This window comes from Ranitomeya variabilis, chromosome 7 (genome assembly GCF_051348905.1).
Source record: "Ranitomeya variabilis isolate aRanVar5 chromosome 7, aRanVar5.hap1, whole genome shotgun sequence".
Classification (NCBI taxonomy): Eukaryota; Metazoa; Chordata; class Amphibia; order Anura; family Dendrobatidae; genus Ranitomeya; species Ranitomeya variabilis.
This window is the reverse complement of record NC_135238.1, coordinates 116,923,405-116,937,330: the sequence shown is the minus strand read 5'-3', so window position 1 is coordinate 116,937,330 and position 13,926 is coordinate 116,923,405. Positions and strand designations below refer to the sequence as shown.

The 13,926-nt window shown below is 44.3% G+C and overlaps 1 protein-coding gene across 7 annotated transcripts in view; it reads left to right on the top strand.

Annotated features, from left to right (window-relative positions):
* The first annotated feature begins 221 nt into the window (after positions 1–221).
* The window catches only part of GULP1 (GULP PTB domain containing engulfment adaptor 1), a 1,809,167-nt gene continuing 1,795,462 nt past the window's right edge, over positions 222–13,926 (top strand). For 6 of the 7 annotated variants that reach the window (XM_077275671.1, XM_077275676.1, XM_077275674.1 and 3 more), the window contains exon 1: positions 233–477. The gene's annotated coding sequence lies outside the window, so the exon portion shown is untranslated. Of the gene's footprint in view, positions 478–13,926 lie in introns of all 7 variants that reach the window. The other variant, XM_077275670.1, reaches the window with a different exon arrangement.

Below are 13,926 nucleotides of genomic sequence, written 5' to 3'. Positions count from 1 at the left end.
TGCGGTGTGTGGATACACTGTGTGCGGTGTGTAGTTACCCTATGTGCGGGTCTCCTATTCAGCACGGTAGTGACATGCCGGTGACAGGACAGATGGGCGCTGCAGCACTTGAGCAGGATCCCGCTGCCCGGCGCCCACCGCACACTCAGCAGCGGGTGGACACCGAGGCTCTCTTGCTAAAAGCCGGGATTCAAGTCGTTTCTTCCAAGATTAGTAAAAGGGGCTTTTATCAGCTGAGCCAGGAACATGTAGCGCGGCCATGACCGCAGTAATCCCTGGACGCCTTCCCAGCCATCGGCAGAGGGACAAAGGCTTCCGCTGCTCGTCTCAGCAAGGAAAGGGTGCGTGGACCCGGCAGCTGGGAGGGGGCGCGGGCGTGACGTCACTGGGGTGGCTGAGGCGCTGCGCAGCTCCTCACACTGAGCGCAGGCAGAGCTGGGGTGGCCGCGGCGCTGGTGCTTCATCTGGAGGCTGGGGGTAAGTGGCACCGGCGGGGGCAGCTGTGCATGTGTGATGGGGGCTACTGCCTCACTGCGGGGCACTTGGAGTTCTGGCCGTTAGGAACAGAAGCAGCTGGAAGTAAGAGATGGAGAAAACTTTCCGGGAAACTCTCCGGATGTTTGTGTGGTAATGACACTGACGGAGCGGGATGGTGGCCGTTATCCTGAGTGTCTGCACTGTGCGGTCTCCCCTCTGCCCCCCGTAGTGCACGGTGTATGCAGCCAGCCAGGTCTCCTCCACAGCTTCACCTGCTGCTGGCCTGCGCCTCCTCCTGACGTCCGCTCCTCCTCACTTGTCTGTGGCCGCAGTCTCTGGCGATCATGTGTGGCTATTTGGCTGTTTGAGTCTTGTTGGAACAGTTGATGAAACTTTTGGCAGATGAAAGTGCATTAAAGTGACTGCTGCTTACTGTATAACCAGCCCTCCTCGTCTGTGGTGCTGGAATGCCAGGGATGGATCATAATGGTGGTGGAATGCCAGAGATGGATCATAATGGTACCAGAATGGCAGGGATGGATCATAGTGGTACCAGAATGCCAGGGATGGATCATAGTGGTGGTGGAATGCCAGAGATGGATCATAATGGTGGTGGAATGCCAGGGATGGATCATAATGGTACCAGAATGCCAGGGATGGATCATAATGGTGGTGGAATGCCAGGGATGGATCATAATGGTGGTGGAATGCCAGGGATGGATCATAATGGTGGTGGAATGCCAGGGATGGATCATAGTGGTGGTGGAATGCCAGGGATGGATCATAGTGGTGGTGGAATGCCAGGGATGGATCATAATTGTACCAGAATGCCAGGGATGGATCATAGTGGTACCAGAATGCCAGGGATGGATCATAGTGGTGGTGGAATGCCAGAGATGGATCATAATGGTGGTGGAATGCCAGGGATGGATCATAATGGTACCAGAATGCCAGGGATGGATCATAGTGGTGGTGGAATGCCAGGGATGGATCATAGTGGTGGTGGAATGCCAGGGATGGATCATAGTGGTGGTAGAATGCCAGGGATGGATCATAGTGGTGGTGGAATGCCAGGGATGGATCATAATGGTACCAGAATGCCAGGGATGGATCATAGTGGTACCAGAATGCCAGGGATGGATCATAGTGGTGGTGGAATGCCAGAGATGGATCATAATGGTGGTGGAATGCCAGGGATGGATCATAATGGTACCAGAATGCCAGGGATGGATCATAGTGGTGGTGGAATGCCAGGGATGGATCATAGTGGTGGTGGAATGCCAGGGATGGATCATAGTGGTGGTGGAATGCCAGGGATGGATCATAGTGGTGGAGGAATGCCAGAGATGGATCATAGTGGTGGAGGAATGCCAGGGATGGATCATAATGGTACCAGAATGCCAGGGATGGATCATAGTGGTGGTGGAATGCCAGAGATGGATCATAGTGGTGGTGGAATGCCAGGGATGGATCATAGTGGTGGAGGAATGCCAGGGATGTTTCACTGTGGTGGTGGAATGCCAGGGATGGATCATTGTGGTGCCGGAATGCCAGGGATGGTTCATTGTGGTGGTGGAATGCCACAGATGGTTCATTGTGGTGGTGGAATGCCAAGGATGGATCATTGTGATGCCAGAATTCCAGGGATGGATCATTTTGGTGCTGGAATGCCAGGGATGGATTTTTGCGGCGGAATGTCAGGGATGGATCATGGCGGTGGTGGAATGCCAGGGATGGATCATTGCGGTGGTGGAATGCCAGGGATGGATCATTGTGCTGCTGGAATGCCAGAGATGGATCATTGTGCTGCTGGAATGCCAGGGATAGATCTTTGTGGTGCTGGAATGCCAGTGATGAATTATTCACAGTGGTGCTGCATTGTCACAGATGGATTCCCCTCTGTGTTGCTGGAATATCACTGAGAAATTCAACTTTGTGGTGCTGAAATGCCGGGAATCGATCTCCTATGTGATGCTGGAATGTTCTGTCTGGATCTACTTTTGTGGTGCTTGAAATTTAAAAGATAGATCCCGCTCGGTGCTACTGGAATGTTGACTATGGATCCAGCTCAGTGTAGTCAGTATTGGATCCACTATAATACTGGATTGTCATGGATGGATCCTCCTCTGCCGTACAGGAATTTGAAAGATGGATCCCTCTTAATGGTGCTGAAATAACACTGATCAGTTTCTGTTTGTGATGCTGGGTTGGTACTAATGGAGTCTACTCTGTTATCAGTATTGGATCCACAGTGATGCTGTAATGTAACCTCTGTAGGACTTGAATGTCAGAGAAGAATTATTTAGACTTGGACTACTCACAGACAGTTGCGCCCAATGTTGCTTTTGATATGCCACTTTTTTTTATTGCTTCTGGGGAAGAAAGTCGGAATTGAATGTGATTTTTTTTTTTCCTCACATAGTACTAGTATGGGAAGGTCCTCTTACACTACCAGAGTAGTCTACGGGGCTCTAGCCAAAAATGTCAATTTCAGAAAATATGGCAAATGTATATTGAACATATCTGGTGTCCTCTTCATAAATTATCCATCAATCGTGTGTGTTCTGGTTCTCCTAGATATCTTCATAAATTGGACACGACAGTCTCAAAGTTTCCTATGCAATACTATGGTCTATTTATTTAAAATAATTGCCCATGAAGTTTTAAAAAAATGATTAAGGGCAAAGAAAGTGATCAAATAATAAGTAATGAAGTCGTCTTTTTCAAATCCCAGAAATTTTAGCATTGCTGTTGTGGTGGTCCCTATTGATCCTGCAGCTATGATGTCATATCCATCATTGAGTTATCTGCTCCAGCCAGTCATTGGCCTCAGCAATGCTATGTTTCTAACACCTATCAATTTATACATGAGGGAAGGTAGAGGGTAGAGTTGAGCGAATATGTTTGGAATCGGTCACCAAATCTGACTTTGCCATATTTGTGCCACATTGGTACCTTATTGGTGCCAAGTTTATGTTTGATGATCAGTTACGAACATATTTGGAAATTTCTACTCCTATTGACTCCAATGACGTTCAGCTGTGTTCGGCGAATATTGCAAAAACAATATTCGTCGCTGATCGTAATCGGAACCGAATTTTGAAAAATTCGCTCAACTCTAGTATAGATGTGGGCACTATATCTATGTGGAGGTACATACAAAAATTAGATCATTATTACTAAATGAATACACAGAGGGGCAAGATTGCTGTGTGAAGGCACAAAGGAGGCACTTTTTATTTCAGTGAAGGAATGATAAGGGCACCATTACTGTGTAGGGTCACAGAGAGGTGATTATTACCATATAGGGGCACAATAGGGGCTCTAATAATGTGTGGGGATGAAGAGAAATCATTATTACTAAGTGAAGACTAGTGATGGGTGAACCTGAACGGTAAAGTTCAGGGTATGTACCGGACACCTAGTGTCCGTGCATGGACCCCGAACACGGACTTCTCTGTCTGTGTTACTGTTCGGGTTCGGCACCCCCAAGCAAAGCTTGTTCAAAGGCTGTAGCACATCCAATCAACAAGCTTTTCCTGTGTGGGCACTTCCAGCTCCATTACAGCCATGTCAAGTATTGGAAATGCTGTGATTGGCCGGAGCACTGTGTACAAAAAAAAAAAAGACATGGCGTCTCCTCTATTTTTGATAACAAGCACATGTAAAGCCGACAGCTGCGGGCTGCAGCCCTCAGCTGTCCGCTTCATCTTTGGTGGTTATAAAAAATGGAGGGGTTTCCATGCTTTTTTTTTAAATTATTATTATTTTTTAAATAAATAATGTTTAAAGAACAGTTTGGGGTCCCCCCGCATTTTTTTTTTTTTTTATAACAAGCCAAGCTAAAGCAGAAAGCTGGGGGGTGGTATTCTCAGGCTAGGAGGGCCCATAGATATTTGGCCTTCACCAGCCTAAAAATAGTAGCCCGCAGAGGAGGCTTCTTTTCCAATCTGCTCTGTAGATGGGTCAAGACTTCCGAGGTCATGCTGATTGACAGCCGGATCCCCGCTGCCTAAGTGAGAGAGTTGGCTGTCACTCAGAATTACCTCAGAAGTCCCAGCCCATAGCGTCAGCAGAGGCAGCTGAATACCCAGCAGGAGAGATCTGAAATGACCTTACTGAGGTCAACGTTGACAGCATGAGAAATGTCTTCCTCTGTGAGCAATGACGTCAGTAAGATTACCTCAGTTCACAGGCATCGGTTCTCACTAGGGCTGCACAAGTGCCGGACTAATGAGACTCTGCCCTCGTGAGAACCAGCCTATGTGAACTGAAATAACCTTACTGACCTCTCCTCAGTGCACAGCATTCAGGTCTCGTGAACTGCAGCGCAACACCTGGCAGTTGCGAAACGCACGTTGGGGCTGCAAGGGACCGCACATCTGACAGACATAGTTATGGGTAAGCTGGTTGGCACTTCCTTACTTTTATTCACATGATTCAGTCTGCCTTTCACTGCATGTGTTACAGGCTACAACTAAAGCGAACTGCCTAACATACGATCACACAGTGATCCCTTCCATATATATATATGAACCCAATGGAGAACAAAGAAGGTGCACATATGTAAAAAGGTATAAATTTATTAAACCAACATATATCACAACATATATATAACAAATGTAGAATAGATCAATAAATACATATATAATTACATGTCAATACCCTATAGAATAGGGGAAGAACAAGGTAAGCTGTATATAAGCAAAAAACCGATCGGGTTCACCACTCAGATAGGATAAATATCCCCAAGACTGCCTAAGACTTAAAAGGCTGTCAGATTATAGTCTATCACAGATTTATTCTAGTCATAATGGGTCAAATACCACTAGATGTAAAAAGTGACACATATAATAATACAGATGGTGACAAGATCCCATAAGGACATAAAACCTGAGTATCAGCCAGGTAAATATTGTATATCAGAGCTGCGTGGTGTCTAAATTATATATAGTTACTGTGCACCAACTACAATATATCACAATAAGCTCACATATTACCTGCAGTCATTGTATATCCCTGAGTGGTGGTCCCGTAGCGCACCTCGACGCGCGTTTCACTGCCCCCGCAGTTTCGTCAGGAGGTAATAGGTAACATGATTGTCCGGCTTTATATACTACTCCCATGTAAGTGAATCCTAGTAGCAACTGTGAGCGGCGCGCCACCGCCATGTTGCGTCGCGGGGAGACGAGCGGCGCTCAAGGATCGCGTCACAGTGTCACCTGATCCGGTCATGTGACCGGGTCCGTAACCATGCCGACGCCAACCATGCAGAGCAGCCGCACATCTACCCGAGAGGCAGCGCATGCGCGGTGCGCGCTCCAGCCGGTGGCAATGGATAGAATGCATGGGTGTGTGTAAGTTACAAAATGAACTAACCAAGTATAGCATAACTAAAAATTGCAACATATCCCATAGGACACCAGCTAAAACAGGAGGTGTTGAACATAATCCCCCAATTGAGCCTATAGAGAGGCTACATAACATAAATGGAGAGGTAGGCCATACATAAATTAGTGAATACGGCAACATCTATAAAAACAGAGCATTACATGTACATCTTCCTATAGAAAAGTATATATATATATATAGCGCAAGATACATTACGCAACATTATAATCACAGGTATGACGGTATAATACATCATCTTCGTCCACTTAGTGTGGATTTTCCAATTCTCAAAGAAGATGTTATGGGGGATCACCTTCCAAATAGTATGCTCCTTCTCAAAGTTGTTACCCAGAGGACACCGAATTATCTAATTTGCATAGTCCATATCCCAGATGTTCCTTCTGTTTTAGCCTGGCTGAAGCAAATATAGATATTAACCACATAATATGCTATTTATACACACATCCCTATCCAATGGTATGGGGAGATAATATACAGTCAAAATAGCCACGAAAAAGACAAAGCAACTAACAATTAAAATCACACAAAATCTCATAATTAAAATTCGCGCTAACCTATAAAAAGGACTTGAAGCTCAATGATTCATTAAGGCCCTTTGGGGTGGTGGTATTAAGGGAGACTATCCATCTAGCCTCTCTTTTCAAAAGTTCTTTTTTATAGTTCCCACCACGTATGCCAAGCTGCACCCTATCTATCCCTCTGACTCTAAGCCATTTGGGATTACTCCCATGGTGGCTCCGAAAGTGTTTTGGGATTGTTTTAAGTATTGTAGTATCATGGACTGTAGCTGCATTTTTGATGTCCCGCATATGTTCCTGGATCCTGACCTTCAATTGGCGTGTTGTCATACCTATGTAAATAAGTTTACAAGGACAATACGCATAATAAATAACCATGTCTGTTGAGCATGAGATGTGATGCGTAATCGTATATGTACGAGTCGCATCACTATTCTCAAAGGTAAAAGCCCTCTCCATGCACTGACATGCTGTGCAGTCACCACATTGAAAGCTGCCCCATCTGGGGCCCGCTCTATCAGAAAAGAATGATCTCTGAGGTGCCACATAGTGGCTACGTGTCAGCAAGTCCTTAAGATTTTTCGAACGCCTCCATGTGACGGAAGGGTTAGTTGGCAAAAATTTACATAGGTCCTCATCTGCATGTACAATAGGCCAATATTTCTTCAAAATGTCCATAATTTCTGTCCATCTAGAATTAAAGGTTGTAATCAGTCTAACTGGTTGTTCATATTTTTGAGCCTCCTTATTCTTCTGACACAGTAGCTGATTTCTGGGTGTGGCTAATGCCCTTCTATACCCCTTCCTGATGGACTGTGTTACAGGCTATTTAGATTGCAGATAGTTGGCACCCCCTGCAGGTGGCACATGAGAGACTCGAGTTGGGGCAATGAATCAGATATTATTGTTATTTGCCTTGATCCTCTCTTCCCCAACCCTGTATAAATTTTTGATGGTTGCTGGTCCTTCACTCCTGAGCCTGTAATTATCTGTTTGGCTTTTTGTCTATATTATTTTGTTACATTTTTTTTTTTTTTTTTGCCTTTTTGTATTTAATAAAGATTATCTGTTTTTTACTGGTGACTTGAACTCCCTGTGTTTCTATAGGATATATACAACACCCGGCAGTTGCTGCAATTCCAGTGTATGGAGCTGCTTTCTTTGAACGGAGCTCCATACACTGGATTTAGGAGAGTCGAAACTTGTCGGGACCTTTATTATTATACATTTTTATATAGCCATTTATTCCATGGCGCTTTACATGTGAACGGGGGAAATATAGACAAGTACAATAAACATGAGCAAAACAAGGCACACACAATCATTATGGATTATCTGCGGACAGGTGAGGATTACTTTGATTTTTTTTTTATTTTTATGATAATCAATAGGTAAAACAGGGTTAGGCCGGTTTCACACGTCAGTGGCTCCGGTACGTGAGGTGACAGTTTCCTCACGTACCGGAGACACTGACACACGTAGACCCTTTAAAATCAATGCATCTGTGCAGAGGTCATTGATTTTTTGCGGACTGTGTCTCCATGTGCCAAACACGGAGACATGTCAGTGTTCGTGGGAGCGCACGTATTACACGGACCCATTAAAGTCAATGGGTCCGTGTAAAACACGTACCTCACACGGACAGTCTCTGTGTGGCGTGCCGGAGACAGCGCTACAGTAAGCGCTGTCCCCCCCACATGGTGCTGAAGCCGCGATTCATATCTTCTGTGCAGCAGCGTTTGCTGCATAGAAGATATGAATAATAGTGTTTAAAAGAAAGATCTATCTGTCCGCCGCCCCCCACCCCCTGTGCGCCCCCCCGCTGTTCTGAAAATACTCACCCGCTTCCCTCGTTGGATGTCGCGGCTTCCTGTCCTGCCTTCCTGCCTTCTACTGTATGCGGTCACGTGGGGCGGCCGATTAGAGTCATGAATAGGCGGCTCCACCTCCCATGGGGGTGGAGCCGCCTATTCATGACTGTAAATGAGCAGCCCCACGTGACCGCATACAGTAGAAGGCAGGAAGGCAGGACAGGAAGCCGCGACATCCAACGAGGGAAGCGGGTGAGTATTTTCAGAACAGCGGGGGGGCGCACAGGGGGTGGGGGGCGGCGGACAGATAGATCTTTCTTTTAAACACTATTATTCATATCTTCTATGCAGCAAACGCTGCTGCACAGAAGATATGAATCGCGGCTTCAGCACGATGCAGGGGACAGCGCTAAACTTTAGCGCTGTCTCCTGCACGCTCCGTGTGGTACCCACTCGGCACACGGGCGGCACACGTGTGCCGCACGTATGGCCTACGTGAGCTCTCGGGCACACGGACACGGATAACTCCGGTACCGATTTTTTCCGGTACCGGAATTATCTGGACGTGTGGGACAGCCCTTATTGTGGGAGTGTTTTGTTCAATTGAAGGACTTTTATTCTGTGTGACTGTGTTTATTAATTTTCACTACGAGGTTACTAATGGAGGCATCTTGATGCCAGCGGACATAAAACAGCTGATATCAACCCCTAAACCATTACCCCACTTTCCAACACACCAGGGGAAGTAGAAAGAGCTGAGGCTAAGCGCGAGAATTGGTGCATCTAATATATGCGCCTTTTCTGGGGCGGCTGCAGGCTATTTTTAAGCTGAGGGATGATGTTATAAGTCTGATAGGGAGACAATACCCATGACCCCTTCACAGCCTATAGAAGTCCCTTTAGCCACAGCATTCTTGGGGCTAAGGAAGATGTTTCACAACAAATTCTTCCAGTTGGTTTATCTGAAGAGATGTACTGTTAGCGTTTGTAGTCAGACAAGGTAGAGATCATGATTAAAACACCTGGTTGTGCTCAGGACATCTCCCACAATGACAGACAACTGTCAGCTGAGTAGGGGATGATGATTATGTGTTGGACAAGACCTGGGCACTAGACTATGGTGATGAGTAGGTGATGTTATTAGATGAGGAGGGTGGTGGCACTGGCAATAAAAAGCAAAAGCAGACGTCCATCTAAAATATCCACCAGAGAAGATCAGCTTTTTCTGAGGTTAGTTCTGTAACAGATGATGCCGCAATTGTTGTTGGTAGAGGAGGCTCAACAGTGCCTGAAAAGTATAATCATGGTTGTGTTAGTAACAAGTCATATGTAAAAGCATCTTGCGCATGGTCATTTCTTTCCACAACAAATCTTTTGCCATCTGCAGACCCCGAAGAAGGAGGACAATGCCCTTCATTAGCATATGAAGCAGCATTACATAAAGGGAACCTGTCAGCAGATTTCGCCACTATAAGATGCGGCCACTGCATCTTATAGCGGCAAAATCTGCTGACAGGTTCCCTTTAAAGATGGGGAAAAACAAACTGGCTAGCAATATAAGTGAGGCTAAAAGTGTTCTCCTACCCCTGCTTTTTGCGAACCAGACCACACCCTCAAGTAGTACCTGTCAGTGTCCTCAACATTGCCATCTACTTCTTGTCCTACTCCAACTACTCATCCTCATGCTTCTCCTTCGCACCATCAGATAGATCTATACTTGATTGTGCAGATAGGACATAACCATATGCTCCTAGTCATCCATTTGTGTGTCCACTCAATAGACATTGAGCTTGAAAGTGAACTGCACTGTCGACATACAGCTCTGGCAAAAATTAAGTGATCACTGCAAAATGTTCAGTTTGTCTGATTTTTCTCTTTATAGGTATATTTTTGAGTCAAATGTAAATTGTTCATTTTATTTTATAAACTTTTGACATGTCTCCGAATTTCCAAGCAATACATTTTGCATTTTTTTTTCTGAAAAGGAGAAATGGTCAAAATAAAAAAAAAAATCTAGTGCTTTTAGAGCTCAAATAATACAAAGAAAACAAGTTTATAATCATTTAGAAACAACAATACTAATATTTTTACTCAGGAAGAGTAAAGAAATCAATATTTTGTGGAATAACCATGATGTTTAATCACAGCTTTCATGCGTCTTGGCATGCTTTCCACCAGTCTTTCACACTGCTTCTGGTGCAAACATGTAAGCAGTTCTTCTTTGTTTAATGGCTTGTGACTATCCATCATCCTCTTGATTACATTCCAGAGGTTTTCAATGGGGTTCAGGTCTGGAGATTGGGCTGGTCATGACAGGGTTTTGATGTGGTGGTCTCTTAGTTTTTACCAGAGCTGTATAAAGCATTAAATATGGTCAGAAACAAGTGCATGTCTTTTATGGCCTACTGGGTCTATATTTTGGGCAGCCGCAATGCACCACTGTAACAAGAACAGGTGGTGAAGCCTCCATGATTAGGTGCTAAGTCTGGTTCCATTGACAGCAGTGCTTATTCACTACTAGATGGTGGCCTGATTCGATTGCATTTGTTATTCTAGAATATGCATGCCCACGTAGTATATTGCCCAGCCACGTAGTATGTTGCCCAGTCACGTAGTATATTGCCTAGCTACGTATGTCACAGGTTAAAAAATAAACATACTCCCCTTCCGATCCGAGGGCCCCTTGTAGTTCTAACATACTCACCATACTTGTAGTTCTGTCGCCTGTGCGCGGTACAGGCGGTAGCTTCCGGTACCAGGGTGTGATGACGTCGCGGTCACATGACCGTGACGTCATGGCAGGTCCTGCTCGCGCAGGCGCGCATGGCCTGTGATGACGTCGCGGTCACATGACCGTGACGTCATGGCAGGTCCTTCTGCCATACGATCCTTGCTACCGGAACCTGCCGCTTGCACAGAGCGGTTACCGGAGGGTGGCGAGGAGCGGGAAAGGCGGCGGAAGGTGAGTATATGATTTTTTTTTTTTTTAATATTTTTAACATTAGATCCTTTTACTATTGAGGCTGCATAGGCTGCGTCAATAGTAAAAACTTGGTCACACAGGGTTAATAGCGGCGGTAACGGAGTGAGTTACCCGTGGCATTACGCGGTCCGTTACCGCTGGCATTAACCCTGTGTGAGCCGTGACTGCGGGGAGTATGGAGCGGGCGCAGGGCAGTGACTGCAGGGGAGTAGGGAGGGACTAATCGGACTGTGCCCGTCGCTGATTGGTCGCGGCAGCCATGACAGGCAGCTGGCGAGACCAATCAGCGAATGAATAACAGTGACGGAAGTTGCCGACAGACAGAAAGACGGAAGTACCCCTTAGACAAGTAATATATATATATATATATATATATATATATATATATATATATATATATATATATATATATATATATATATATATATATATATATATATTCCCCTGCACTTCCTCTACATTCTCTATAAAGGACATGTCTGCATCCCCAAAATTGACAGGGTAAAATTTTGCATCCATTCAATATCCTGAGTCTTTTGATTCCTGTAAGCCTAAGTAGCACCAAAAAAAAGGGATAATTCTTTAATCACATTTTTGGGAAAAATTCAGCAAAGCTGTTGAATTTGAAGTAAAATGATTCACTCACATATAATTTACTCATATATTAAAACATCTAGTATAAAAATGGCACGTTTCTGATTTTTCATTTCTACAGCTCTTATGAATTTCAAAGACTCTAAAAAAAAAAAAAAACGAGATGTGGTTTGTGATATGTCCTGCCAGGAGCAAAAAAGATCTGAAGTGAATACAAAGCAAATCTACGCCTGATAAGCATGACAGACATTTTTTTCACAGGCCTGAAACCTCTGGATTACAAAGAAGAGCAACTTGTTATGGGGCGCTGTGTTTGGTAGCCGAGCAGCTCTTTAACCCCTTCACCCCGAAGCCTGTTTTCAACTTCCTGACCAGGCCATTTTTTTCAATTCTGACCACTGTCACTGAGGTCATAACTCTAAAACGCTTCAACGGATCCTAGTGATTCTGAGACTGTTTTCTCGTGACATATTGTACTTTGTTAGTGGTAAAATTTCTTCGATATGACTTATGGTTATTTGTGAAAAAAATGGAAATTTGGCGAAAATTTTGAACATTTAGCAATTTTTGAACTTTGAATTTTTATGCCCTTAAATCAGAGAGATATGTCACAAAAATGAGTTCATAAGTAACATTTCCCACGTGTACTATACATCAGCACAATTTTGGAACCAAAATATTTTTTGGTCAGGAAGTTATAAGGGTTAAAAGTTGAACTGCGATTTTTCATTTTTTCAATAAAATTTAGGAAACCATTTTTTTTTAGGGACCACCTCACACTTGAAGTCACTTTGAGGGGTCTATATAACAGAAAATACCCAAAAGTGACACCATTCCAAAAACTGCACCCCTCAAGGTACTCAAAACCACATTCAAGAAGTTTATTAACCCTTCGGGTGCTTCACAGGAGCTGAAGCAATGTGGAAGGAGAAAATGAACATTTAACTTTAGTCACAAGGGTAAAAGGAGAAAATGGTCCACTAAAATTTTTGAGCAATTTCTCCTGAATACGCTGATACCCCATATGTGGGGGAAAACCACTGTTTGGGCGCACAGCAGGGATCGGAAGGGAAGGAGCACCTTTTGACTTTTTGAACGCAAAATTGGCTGAAATTGAGAGTGGACGCCATGTTGCGTTTGAAGAGACCCTGATGTGCCTAAACATTGGAAAACCCCCATAAATGACCTCATTTTGGAAACTAGACCCTTTAACGAACTTATGTAGCTGTGTGGTGAGCACTTTGAACCCCCAGGTGCTTCACAGACGTTTATAACGTAGAGCCATGAAAAAAAAAATCTAATTTTTTCCACAAAAATAATTTTTAGCCCCAATTTTTTTATTTTCACAAAGGTAACGGGAGAAATTAAACCACTAAAGTTATTGCACATTTTCTCCTGAATACGCCGATACCCTATATGTGGGGGAAAACCACTGTTTGTGCGCACGGCAGGGCTCAGAATGGAAGGAGTGCAGTTTTAGATTGCAGACTTTGATGGAATGGTCTGCGGGCGTCATGTTGCATTTGCAGAGCCCCTGATGTGCCTAAACAGTGGAAATCTCCCAAAAAGTGACCCCATTTTGGAAACTAGACTTCCCAAGGAATTTATTTAGAAATGTGATGAGCACCGTAAACCTCCAAGTGCCTCACAGAAAATTATACCGTTGTCATGAAAATAAAAAAAACACATTTTTTTTCCACAAAAATGATCTTTCAACCCCAATTTTTTTATTTTCACAAAGGTCACAGGAGAAAATAGAGCACTAAAGTTGTTGCACATTTTCTCCTGAGTACACAGATACCCCATATATGGGGGAAAACCACTGTTTGTGCACACGGCAGGGCTCAGAATGGAAGGAGTGACGTTTTGGATTGCAGACTTTGATGGAATGGTCTGCGGACATCATGTTGCGTTTGCAGAGCCCCTGATGTGCCTTAACAGTGGAAATCCTCCACAATTGACCCCATTTTGGAAACTACACCTCTGAAGGAATTTATCTAGAGGCATAGTTTTATAGTAATAACTATAATGCTTTTGGTTTTAGTGTATGAATTTATAATGTGGCGGTATGTGTAAGATGTGCTCGGTACATCAGATTCTAGATGTGTTGTGTCAAAAGGGTATAAACTAA